This window comes from Mytilus galloprovincialis, chromosome 5 (genome assembly GCF_965363235.1).
Source record: "Mytilus galloprovincialis chromosome 5, xbMytGall1.hap1.1, whole genome shotgun sequence".
Classification (NCBI taxonomy): domain Eukaryota; kingdom Metazoa; phylum Mollusca; class Bivalvia; order Mytilida; family Mytilidae; genus Mytilus; species Mytilus galloprovincialis.
Window position 1 is genome coordinate 65,810,129 of NC_134842.1, and position 13,008 is coordinate 65,823,136.

General features: G+C 31.5%; 1 long non-coding RNA gene across 1 annotated transcript; it reads right to left on the reverse strand.

Moving 5' to 3' along the window:
* Positions 1–5,824: 5,824 nt before the first annotated feature.
* LOC143076269 (uncharacterized) lies at positions 5,825–12,942 on the reverse strand. The gene is made up of 3 exons (XR_012978588.1): positions 12,731–12,942; positions 11,302–11,406; positions 5,825–7,896 (listed from the first exon to the last, which is right to left on the reverse strand). It is a non-coding gene; the product is annotated as an uncharacterized LOC143076269 (long non-coding RNA).
* Positions 12,943–13,008: the final 66 nt, after the last annotated feature.

The following is a 13,008-nucleotide window of genomic DNA, read 5'->3' on the forward strand; positions in this document are numbered from 1 at the left end:
GAAATATCAACAAACTGAACGGTATATTTAATTGTGAACAATATCCGTGATATGAGTTTTACTAAGCCAAAATAGAAACAGTTAATACTAATTATATGCAATGTGTACACAGTACAATAACAAAATACCGAACTCCTAGAAAATTCAAAACAGAAAGCCTCTAAGCAAATGAAATAATCAAAAGCGTAATCACATCGAACGAATGATAAAAACTGTCACATTCTAGCTGATACCATAAAGTAAAAATACAAATATACCGAACTCCGAGGAAATAAAAAATTAAACATGTTCAAGTCCATAATCAAATGGCGAAATCAAAAGTTCATGCACATCAAACGAACGGCTACAAATGCACTAATTGACTTGATATTGTCTTATATGAAAAATAATTGACGTCCAATTTTTGGCCTTTCTGATCGACGTCCAATTTTTAATTCATCGATCCTACGTCTGTTTTATGGGCATATGCAAAGACTCAAACGCTGAAATATTTGGGCCGACATGCCGTATTATATGGAAATATCCAAAACAAGTTAACAAAACTGCAAATGGGGACCACAAAAGGCTATAACAGACCTTAAACCTGGATTTTCCAAGAGAGATGTAGACAGTTTAGGTCAATATTGTTTTACAACCAAAAACATTCATTTATTAGGTCTTTCCACAAAAAAAGATATCGATAAAATTCTTTTTCTACATTGTTTGTTACATCCTCAGGATTTTATGGCTTATTTGGGTGGAAGCGATTCCATGAAATTTTATAGGAGTTATCTACCTTTACGAAATAAATTTATCTGTTTATTTTTTTAACTCATAAATCTTTAACCGTATAACCATGTAACCTTTTTATTTGAGGTCCCTTGGTCCTAACTTAGAAAATGAGGTCAAGGTCAAAGGTCAAATTCAAGTTCTAAATTTTGAATGTTTTTGCATTTTCTCCAACACTTTAAAATATATGTATGATAGAACAAATGCAAAATGATTGTTAGATGGTAATAAATAGATGTTACATTTGGTCTGATACCATCTAATGACATCTTACAAGAGTTAATGCTCCTGAAATGTCTGATTATAAGGTTATTTGAATACAACTTCAACTTGGTTCATTATAAAGCCATATAATTTAACAAAAGGTTAGGTGACATATGAACTTGATAAATGACAACCGGAAGTGACCTTGAGAAAACCGGAGGTACATATTTTTGCACTCTTTTTTCATGTAAAAGTACTCGGAATCCATATATTTTGTAATAAAGATACATAAACTTATCACTCAAGACAAGAGATAACTTTCGATAAACCGGAAGTTGCCAATTATCTCCCGTTGTACACCTAAAAGAATAAAAGAAACTATATATTTTTGGAATCAGAGTGAAACAAACTATCATTTGAGACCTGAATTAACATTTTCTTAACCGGAAGTAGCACATTATCTCCTTTTGTCCATTTTAAAGCATATCAAAACCATTTATTTATAGCATCAGTTTGAGAAACTAGCTTCTTTTCAAAATTTCTTTGATGTGGAAAGACCTTCAATTATTCTCTGAACAATTTGTTTTAATAGTATATGAAATTTTTTTTTAAAAGATAAAAGAATAAAATATAAATTTATTACCTATGTTTACAGGTTGTAATATCTTTAAGTAATCTAAGGGATTAATTAAAAAAAGCCAATGATATGTGGTGTGATTGCCAATGAGACAATTATGCATTACAGTTCAAACGAAGTGATGCACTAAGCAATTATCATCAATAGTAAGCCCTTCAACAACGACAAAGTCGGCAATTAAAGACCATGCCATGAAAAATTCAAAACAATTGGAACTGAACACTAACGGTCTGACTTACAAACACTTCCGAAAAACAGACATGACAAACAGAAACAAACGAAAACTAGTGAGCTACAGGCACGTCAAATATTTGGCTTGGTTAAACATTTTTAAACATGTTTTTGAGCGGTACGTAACCCTGAACTAGAACAGTTGTGTAATAGCACAACATAAAATCATAAAGCCTATTTATTTATTATATGTTTCACTGCAAGTGTAAAACTATAAATTTGTTGAAAAATATCTTTAAGAGTCAAAATTAGAATACTCTCAAAACATTTGGCTTTACTTCTTCATTTTGTCCATTGTTGAAGACTGAATGTTGCCCTTTATATTTCGTTTTGTTTTCTTTGTCGTCGGGTTCTCATTGATGTATACTTTCATGTTATTTATCAATATGAATATGAATGAAATTCATCAACGTAGATAGACTGAATTAGTTTGTATCAATATATATATCGTTATGCAAGTTACCTATTTGGCGTTGAAGAAAATCTCTATGGAAAATATGTATAACTGTTTGAAAATTAAGTTGTTATATTAAAGAACCCTACAAATTAGACCAAAAGTAGTCGTTTATTTCGTATTTGAAAATTTCAAAAGCAATCAAAGTCCTGTGCATGCACATGTATAAGTGTAAGTGCAGTAATTTGTTATTTTATTAGTTATGGACATCGATTATAAAAGACTACACTCTATAGGACGTCGTTTTGGCAGTACATGAATTCACAGTGGACGTCGATTAGAGGATCATAATATTGGACGTCGATTTGAGTATGTGACGTCACATTTGGACGTCGATTTGAGGAACGGACGTCGATTAGAGACCGGACATCGATCTGAGTCTAACATATATGCTCGACAATTACTCTATTTTTAATTCTAGTCCTACACTAGTAAATGATTTAATTGAAAGTTACTAGTATTGTTAAAATATCACAGCATTTCTTTTTTATATACAATGTGAATACATTAAAATTACAAAATACCGAACTTCTACATGTTCTAGGAAATTCAAATATCATATCTCATCCACAATTGCCCTATCTTTAATTTTAGTCAAATACTAGGGAATGATTAAATTGAATGTTATCGTTGAAATATCACTGCATATTTTTTTAATATGCAATGTTTATACAGTAAAATGACAAAATACCGAACTTCTAGGAAATTCCGTAAGTAAAGGGCAAAATCAAAAACTCAATCACATCGATAAGACTCATCATTGGCGCTCAAATAAAAATATTTTAAAAGCCAAACAAGTACAAAGTTGAAGAGCATTGAGGACCCAAAAAGTTGTGCCAAATACGGCTAAGTTAATCTACTCCTGGAATAAGAAAATCCTTAGTTTTTCGAAAAATTCAAAGTTTTGTAAACAGGAAATTAGTAAAAATGACCATATAATTGATATTCATGTCAACACCGAAGTACTGACTAAAACTGTCACATTCTAGCTAATACCAAAACATGAAATGACAAATAGACCGAACTCGAGGAAATAAAAATTTAAAAATGTTAAAGTCCATAATCAAATGGCGAAATCAAAATTTCATTCACATCAAACGAACGGAATGCAACTGTCATATTTCTAACTTGATATTGCCTTATATGGACAAACGATGCATTCTTAATTTTATAGCTATCTACCCCCTTCCCCCCCTCCGCCCCTCCCACACACACAAACTTGTATGACAGACGCAAACAATTCAGTTATTTTGATAACGATGTGTGAACAAAACATGATAGGTAAGAGGATTTTCTCTAAAAGATAACCTTTCAAGGACATTTTTTATTGATTGACTAATACTTTGAACTCCATCTACGTTGCATTCATGTGCATATCAATTAAATAAAGTATTGTGTAAACAACCATGATCAGGGAATATAACACATTCAAATCAATTTTAGTAGACATAAGAGGTTGTCATTTTTTGCTGAAAATCATATTTGTTTTTCGTTTATTAATTTGAACATTAATCAGGCAGTTAGTTTTCTCATTTGAACTGTTTTATATAATTGTCATTTCAGGGCCTTTTAAAGCTAGCTATATGGTAGTGGTATTTCTCATTGATAAAGACCGATCGTTGACATAAGGTTGTTAATGTCTCAGTCAGTTGTTTTTTTGTGGACAATTGTCTCAAAGGCAATCACTCCACATCTTCTTATTTTAAAAAATTAATCGGCAGTGTAGGAGGTTTAAGTTTATACATATTTATTTATAGTGGATTGCGAAACAAGTTTTGCAACTTATGTAAATCCCCTTCCACTTTGCAGGTGCGTGTGCTGCATTGTAGTGGCATTAGCCTGCTCTTTTTCGAAATCTACAAGGGTGTCTTTTACGTGCAAGAGATATGGCTCTCTCTTTACACGGGTCAGTCATTTATCGTCCCCTTCCCACGGACTATCATCGTTTCCTCAAGACCATACTCGCAAAATGGTGTCAAGGGAGAGCCGAATATTCAGTCCCTGAAACTTTCGTCCCGAAACGGGAATCGAACCAGGAAATTTTGTATTAGTAGTCCGATGCACTAACCACTACACCACGGCTCTTATGTGTCTCAGTGTTGGGTGTTGTCAATGGCAGCGGTTCTACTACACAATTGTTAAACAAACTGAGAAACATTGAAACAAAAATCAATTCAAATCCAACAAAATATTTACTAGATATAAGAAGATGTGGTAAACGTGCCATTGAGACAACTCTCCGTCCAAGTCACAATTTATAAAAGTAAACCAATGAAGGTCAAAGTACGGCATTTAATGCGGAGCCTAGCTTTGGTTCACACCGAACATCAAGCTATAAAGAGCCCCACAAATTTACTGTATGAATTATCGTTCTTACCAAATAAAAGTTAAAAAAGTACTAAACCGACTTGATATGATATTTATGTTTTACATTCTTTGTTTTTTGTTTTCAAATTTTCAAATACATGAAATATAGATTCCAGGCATACATTTTACCTTTCCATATGTATATTTACCTGAACTTTAGTCCTTATATTTCTGAATCATAGAAGCACAGAAAAAACATAGCTGAAAGTGTATGCAACAAAAAAGGTATTTCTGTATGTCACGTGGTTGACTACGTAAACATTATACATTGTCAAACGCGTGATACGTTATCCTATATGAAGGGTATTTAATTTGAAACACACCAAATGGGACCTATATAAGAAAGGTAAAATTTAATTTAAGATAAAATGGTTGAAGATATCAAAAAGATATTTAATACGCATATCTAAAATGATCACGAGATATTCAAAATCAATCTCAAACAAAATTTGTATAATCATATATGGTACAATTTAACTATTTGATTGGTCAATCTTCAGATGTGATGGAGACATGAAATTGTGTATCAGTTTATACGAGTTTTACAACCACTGTGTCAATTCAACTGCATGTTTGTGGACGTTTGTCCACGATGATATCACCAGTCCCGTAGTCAGCACAATAGTGTTGACTTAAAGTATCATTATTCATTGATATGCTCGTTTTCTATTTTTTTTTAATAAAATGTTGAACTTTTCGAAACTCTAATGATTTTCTACCTTCAGACATATATTGCCTTATAGTATACATCTTTGGTTGTCGTTTGTTGCTGTTTAACATATTTGGTTTTTTTTTTCGTTAAATATTATTGTTTTGAAAAAATAATCAGATGGTTGTTCTCTCAATTAAATCGTTTTTAATTTTTCATTTCGCTTCGTATGAATTGTGACCTATATTCATTGAATTATACGTCATTTTTCGAGCAAAGTAATTAGTTGTCCCATTGGCAATCATTCAACATATTCTTTAATTTTTATATTACCCCAGTATTGATCAATTTTTCGAAATATTTTGTTTAAATGATCACTAACTTCGTGGTTTTTTTGGCATTTCAACTGTTTTACTCAGCGCTACCGATGACGTGTGTGTAGATCAAACGTGCGTCTGGCGTACTAAATTATAAGTCTATTATAATATGAGTTTAACATTGTAAAAAAAAGTACAGACTATAAGTGCTTTAAATATAAGTTGAAATTATTAAAGTGGAAAATAACTTTAAAAGTCCTTTAGAGTACTCCCTTATTTCGCCCATTTTACAAAAAAAATTGATAACAAACTAATTCAATAATTGAAAAATTGTTCAAGGCACTCAGATCCAGCGGAAGTTGCTAGACCGACCGTTCATCTAAATGATATAAACATATAACAAAGCACAGCTCAGATCTTTTTAGTTTCTGGAGATGGATCGGTCAAAGAGTCCATGAGAATAAAGCTAAAATAGTCTAACACTTCTGAAAACTTCAAAATGTTTCATCCAATCGATGTTAATCATCCCCGAATTTTTATTTCATCTTGTAAAGATATTCGGTTAAAATTAAGTTTAAACATAACGTTTATTTGTCAGAGAAGACAAAAAAGTTTCCATAGCTTGTTACGACAAGCAACTCTTTTCTTTTCACACAGTAATGAACTGCTGTAGCACATCTAAGTTCAGACTTTGGTCCAATGATTTCCTTAAATGTTTTACCATCTACTGACAGCGCACAGACGTTATTTGACCTATATCCACATACAAATAGAATATTGGAATTGTTGGATGTTAGCCCGTAAGGCGATATCAGTTTTTCATTTTGAAATTCCCAAATCTTATTGCCATCATAATCATAACAAAAGACCTTGTTACTTTTATTATCCACAAAATATATTTTTTGGTCAAAACACACGGGAGCACGATAAGTCAACTCATCAAATTTAATTGGAACTTGTTTTATTATATTTCCGATAAAATCTAAAACTATGAATCCAGTTAAATCTTCGACGATATAATTTTGATCATAGATCATGACTGATCCAAGTCTTGATCCCTTTCCAAAATCAAATGATTTTGAACTTTTGGTATCTAAATTAACAATATGCATTTCGTTTTCTGAGGTAGCTGCAATGCTATAATCGTCGATAATAGCAAATCGAGCAGGTATAAAGGATAAATCCATCTTTGAAAACACACCATCATACTTAAACAAATATTTGCTGCTGCTATCAGAAAATAAGAGCTGACCATTTGGTAAAATACCACAGTCGAATATCTCATGTTTATTTTTTGTAGCTGGGATTCGATGTCGAAATTTTTCTTCAAATCGTATCGTTTTCATGTCTTCAGAGACCATACCGGTCCCTGTACGTTGTGCTTGCCGAGACTTTTGAACTTTTAAGTTTAAATGAGAAGCTTTCCTTTTGATACTTATTGTTCCAAAAGAAGCAAGATTATCTTTGATTGATTGAATATTTATTGGAATGACTGAAATACTTTTCCAGTTGTAGGAGTTACTTTCACATAAACTCTGTAACGCTGTTTCCTCGGAGTGTGCAGATTTTATGTACTCGGGGATCGACATAAATGTTTGAAAATCCGATGCAACATCACGTATTAGATTTACATTTGCATGGATTTCATTGATCTGATCTTTGCGCACGTCTAGATCTGCAAGAGAAGTTTGTATCTCAATTTCTTTCTTGGCAAACGCTTTCCGCATTTGGTTGTTAAATTCTTTTTCTAACTCATCCAAATACGAATTGATAGCATCTCTTGTTAATCTTATTTGGTCTGCGCATATTACTTTTTGTCTTGCTAACTCGTGTAAATTTGCTTTTTGGTCTTCAACTATGGTTGAAATATTGAACAGCAAGTCTGAAAGTGTTGTTTGTAGATCAAGAAACGAAGGGGACTGCTTTACATCCTGAATAACTGTTTCCACAGGGATTAAATTGCGACATCCCATGTGACGATCGTTCAGGCATTTGATGCAACATGGCAGTTCATGATCTCTACAGAAGTAAACAAATCGTTCATCGTGGTCTGTGCAGTTAATTTTATAATTTATAACATGGTTTTGAAGCTTCAGCGCATTTTCAGTAGAAATCGTTTCGTGTTTCTTTGTTGCTTTTGCAACGTCATGATGCGTTTTACACTTTATACAAAAATACTCATCACATTCAGGACACCATACAGTAGCATCTGTGGTAACGTGACCTTTATGACAAATGTCACAAAACCTGCGTCCACTTGTTGCCATTTCTAAAACATATATGAAGAATGTAAAAGATAATTCGAAATAAACACTTTTCAACAATAATATACTATTAAGACATACAACTATAGAAAAGTTATATGTGTTTCATGTTCCACTTTAATCTTATTTCTTTTATGTAAATATCAAAGCTTAAGTTTCAAATATATGAAGTCAAGAAAATGACACTGTAATCGGTATTACTTTGCGTAATTTACTAAGTCTAGTTCTCAAACATTATAGTTTTTAAAAGTCGCCTTCATTGTTTAAACATGCTGGATTCATGAACTATTATTTGCTTCTCTTAATAAAAAACTATCAAACATGCGATAAGAGCGACAATCCTAGTCCCAATTGGAAGACGGAAGATTTACTTTGTGGTAAATTTTATTAAAAAATAAGTAATCAGTAACGGCACACATCCCATGCGAATTGTATCTGCAATAAGAGCAACAGAGCAAGTTCTTATTTCATCATTTTTCACTTGACAGTATGAATTATTTGAAAGAGTAAGGTATTTCATAAGAAATACAAACCAAACAAATAACAATTGAAATATTCGACAGAAACATACATATTCAAGACTCCAGTTAAATTTTAATCTTTGTAACCTATTAAATCTACATTACCGAAAGCCGGCTAAAGGGTGTAACATTTCGTAAAGGGCTAAACATGAAGAGAACATGCACAGTTGAGATACCAACAGTTTGACATCTTACACACATGGAAATTAAATAATGCATTAAATGTCGAAAACAGGATAAAAATGTGTTCGGATGGTGTTCTATATAAGTTTAATGGGCTAGTATGTAACAAACGACATATAAATTGAGAATGGAAATAGGGAATGTGTTAAAAGAGACAACAACCCGACGGTTAAAGACCAACAAACACCCCACGGCCACCTATTTGTCGATTCTAAATCTGTTATTTTCCTCATTGGATCAGCAAGCAACCCTTAGTGTCAAATTTTCGTGCAACTGTCATTCATGATGGTAATTCTTTGAACATCATACACAGTTTTTGATCAATCTTATTTAAATAGGAGTAACCAATTTCCAACATGAAATGAAATTTGCTAATATTCCATATAAAATATTAATACTATTATATTTCTAGTTTCAATCGAAATCGTATGCATACAACATTCTAAACCCTGCACAAGTAAACATTTTGTGGCAATTAACTTCATTTTAAACGTCTCTTAAGGTGGCTCAGGAGTCTCCCTCCATCTTGGATTTTGAAGAAGCAGATAACTTTGGTCTAGATATTTGATGAAATGTGCAAATTTTGTGAGTTGTATGTAATTTATGTAAAAGACATTTGATATGATTAATATAGAAAATTTTGTGTTTTATCGTAATTACAGCTGTAATTTCTAAAAAAAAACCCGTTTGTGTTTGATTAGATTTTTTTCAATTTTGACAAATAAGGGGAGATAACTCGGCTTACGTATTTTTTTTATAAAAGAAAATGTTATGAATCTACCTATTTTGATATGTTGCATGAAAACAAGTTCGGTGACTCCATTTTTTCTTTTTTTTTTTTTTTTTTATCTGAAAGCATGTTATAAGAGCAATAAAGTTCTGATAGAACGTTTTCTTTTTATCACACAAAACTTGATTTTTCATGCATAATCTATGCAAAATCTGACAATTTTTGCAGAACCTGTAGCGTGAAAAAAGTCCGGTGACCCATATTTTTTAATATATTTTTGAAAAAAACATGATAAAAACTTCATTTTGACAAGTTATCAAAAAGTTTGATCAATTTTAATTAAAACTCCCTAGCCACCGTTATTTCACTTAGACATAACAAATGCAATATGAAGGAGATGTTAAACATCTAAAAAAGTTAACAATAGTTTGTTATCTTTCCTTTTCATCCAAATATTTAATCGTCAATGTTGTTACAAATTTCAAGATACAAATACAAATCAGCTTTCGGTTGTTTTTTTTCTTTTTTTTCGGGTTCTTGTCTTTTTTAAACATTCCCCATTTCCATTCTTAATTTTACAAAATCACGATTAATATTTATATAAGAATAGGTTAGTAACTGACTTACCCAATGTAATTGTACATAGATATAGGAAGATGTGGTATCCATCCAAATAACAAAATATAAAAGTAAACCATTATAGGTCAAGGTAAGGCCTTCAACACGGAGCCTTGGTTCACACCGAACAGCAAGATATAAAGGGCCCCAACAATTAGTAATGTAAAACCATTCAAACGAGGAATTCAACAGTCTAATCTATATAAAAACGAGAAACGAGAAACACGTATGATCTACATACACAGACGACAACTACTGTATTTCAGATTCCTGACTTAGGACAGGTGCAAACATTTGCAGCGGAATTAAACGTTTTAATGGTACCAAACCTTTTCCTTTTTTTCTGAAACAATAGTATAACATCACAACATAGAAAAACACACAGAAATATCATATTATTGATGTCACACGGATTTCTATAAGCAACGTTTGAAACCAATAATTGATTTGTTTAATTTTGCTTTTATCGTGAAACACTACTTTGAACAACGTTTCAGACATATGACATAACAATGACAACAGGTTTACTAAGGCAACGTCAACAGCTATCAAACGTTTTTGGATACTATGAAAAGAAAATCATAGATAGTCCACTAGCAGAGGTATCGACCTAGTATCACAACGGACAGATACACTCCATTATTGTATCCAGTATACTAATATGCCATATAATCATCTGAAAAGATGAACAAATTATTCACATGTTTCAGTGCAGAACACATTATCTGAAAATTACACAAGACGTAATCAACTGTCAAACTGCAAACTTTATTTCGACAATGACGAAATGTATGCAATTCATGTTTGTACATATAATCATTTAAATTAGACCGTTGGTTTCTTATTTGAATGGTTTTACACTAGTCAATTTTGGAACCCTTTATAGCTTGCTGTTCGGTATGAGCCAAGGCTTCGTTTTGACCTATAATGGTTTACTTTTACAAATTGTGACTTCGATGGAGAGTTTTCTAATTATCCCTCATATCACATCTTCCTATATCTTTTGGCGTTGTCAGTTTGTTTTAGATTTATGAGTTTGACTGTCCCTTTGGTATCTTTCGTCCCTCTTTTATATGTTCATTTTGCTAGTATTGCATATTTGAATATGAAAATTAAAAAGAACAACTATATATTTCGTTTTTCAAGCCCGTAAGTATATATCCTAAAATAAAAGCAGTTTTTTCTTGTAATTGAATTAATAGATTAATGCCTACTATTAAAATGCATCTTACAGTCATATGTGACATGTAAGGTGCCATAATTTCTTCTAATGGTCAAACATTCATAGTTCTAATTGATTGATTGATTATTTCATGGCACTCCGCGTTTTATTATTGTGTATAGCATAGATGTAATACCTATAGATGAAGCTCAACCCTGACTTCAAAGGTTCTATGCGCGTTGTAATGGCTTTCACACTTATCCGATAATGAAAGTTGGTCGTTGAGATGTCGATTGACAATCTAGACAAAAGAAAAAATGACAATTAAAAGCTACTTAGCAATTAAACATGCTAAAAATCAGAAATATACAAAATCAAAATATATATTTTATATTGACTTGATTATGAAAAAATATTTTTTGTATATATATATATATATATAGCTATAGATAAAACAATATTACAAATTATTTTCGAAAAGAAATTAATAAATGTGAATATCAATTAACCTAACTTTATCTTAACAATGTATTCTTACTAATATAAACAAGTTTATTGAAAGTATTATTGGTAGAAAACATTGAAAAAATTGAATATATGCTCATAATATTCATTTTCCGTGCCTTATATGTTTTGTTTGAACACTTATTTAGAAAAAAAACACTTTACCTAGACTTATTTCATAAACAACAAGAATTAAATTATTATAATAGTCATAATTAGCCATAGATGTATACAATATATAGAATACAACTATGATTTAGTAACTAACTTATTCTGAAATTTTTTAAAATGATATAAAAAGGCAATTTCTCTTTTAAATCTGTAGAAAAAATAAAAAAAATGAAATAAAATGTTCTTCCTTATTACTTTCCCCCAAAATTCGACACAGTTCGACACCTCAATGAAACATATATATCAAATAAAAGGTGTATTTGAAATGTTCAACAACGTGCTATTCCCATTTTCAGGAAATAACAGGAACATAGCTTTTATAAAATAGAAAGATACAAGCCTGAAAAATACATTTGTGAATTTAGTGCAATATTTCTCTAGTAAAATGCAAAATTTTTGCCCGATTTTATCCATGTTTTATAAAAAAACAAAGAAGATGTGATATGATTGCCAATGAGACAACTGTCCACAAAAGACCAAAATGACACAGACATTAACAACTATAGGTCACCGTACGGCCTTCAAAAATGAGCAAAGCCCATACCGCATAGTCAGCTATAGTAATGACCATTTTATTTGTCTGTACAGTACGCTAAAAAAAGACATCATTTAACAACAGAAGGGACATAACTCGAGAAGACATTTAAGTAAATCTATTATGCTGTACTGATCAATGCAGATCAACAGATAACAGAAGAAGCTAGATTTGCTTGATTTAGGACAACACACATACAACATCAAAGACAGTCAATTTGGTCATGATTCTTGTATCTAATAATAACGTGTGGCGAGGTTTTTCTATGGGTATCATGGGTATTATGTCAATATGAATACAATGACAGAAAGTTCAAAGTGCTTTGATATCTGATTCATCCATCTATATTCATTGTTCAAATACCTCTAATGTAATTAACTTCAAGGCATGATCGTACTTTTAAGAATATATTTACCTATATCTGTAATTTATAGGCAGACGAGTCACCAAATGGAACAAATACCTGCAAGACAAAAACAAGGAAGGTATTTCCTCAAATCACATGATTGACTACGTAAATAGTATGTGTACATTACAAATCGTGTGAATTGTTGCATAAATAGTTTCTATTTAAAACACACAAAATGAAACTGTCATGTATCTGATGCATGTGTTATGGAAAACAAAAATAAGCGGAAGATATCAGGGAGACAATAAAAACTCGAAAAGAAACTGACAACGCTACAAGTTACG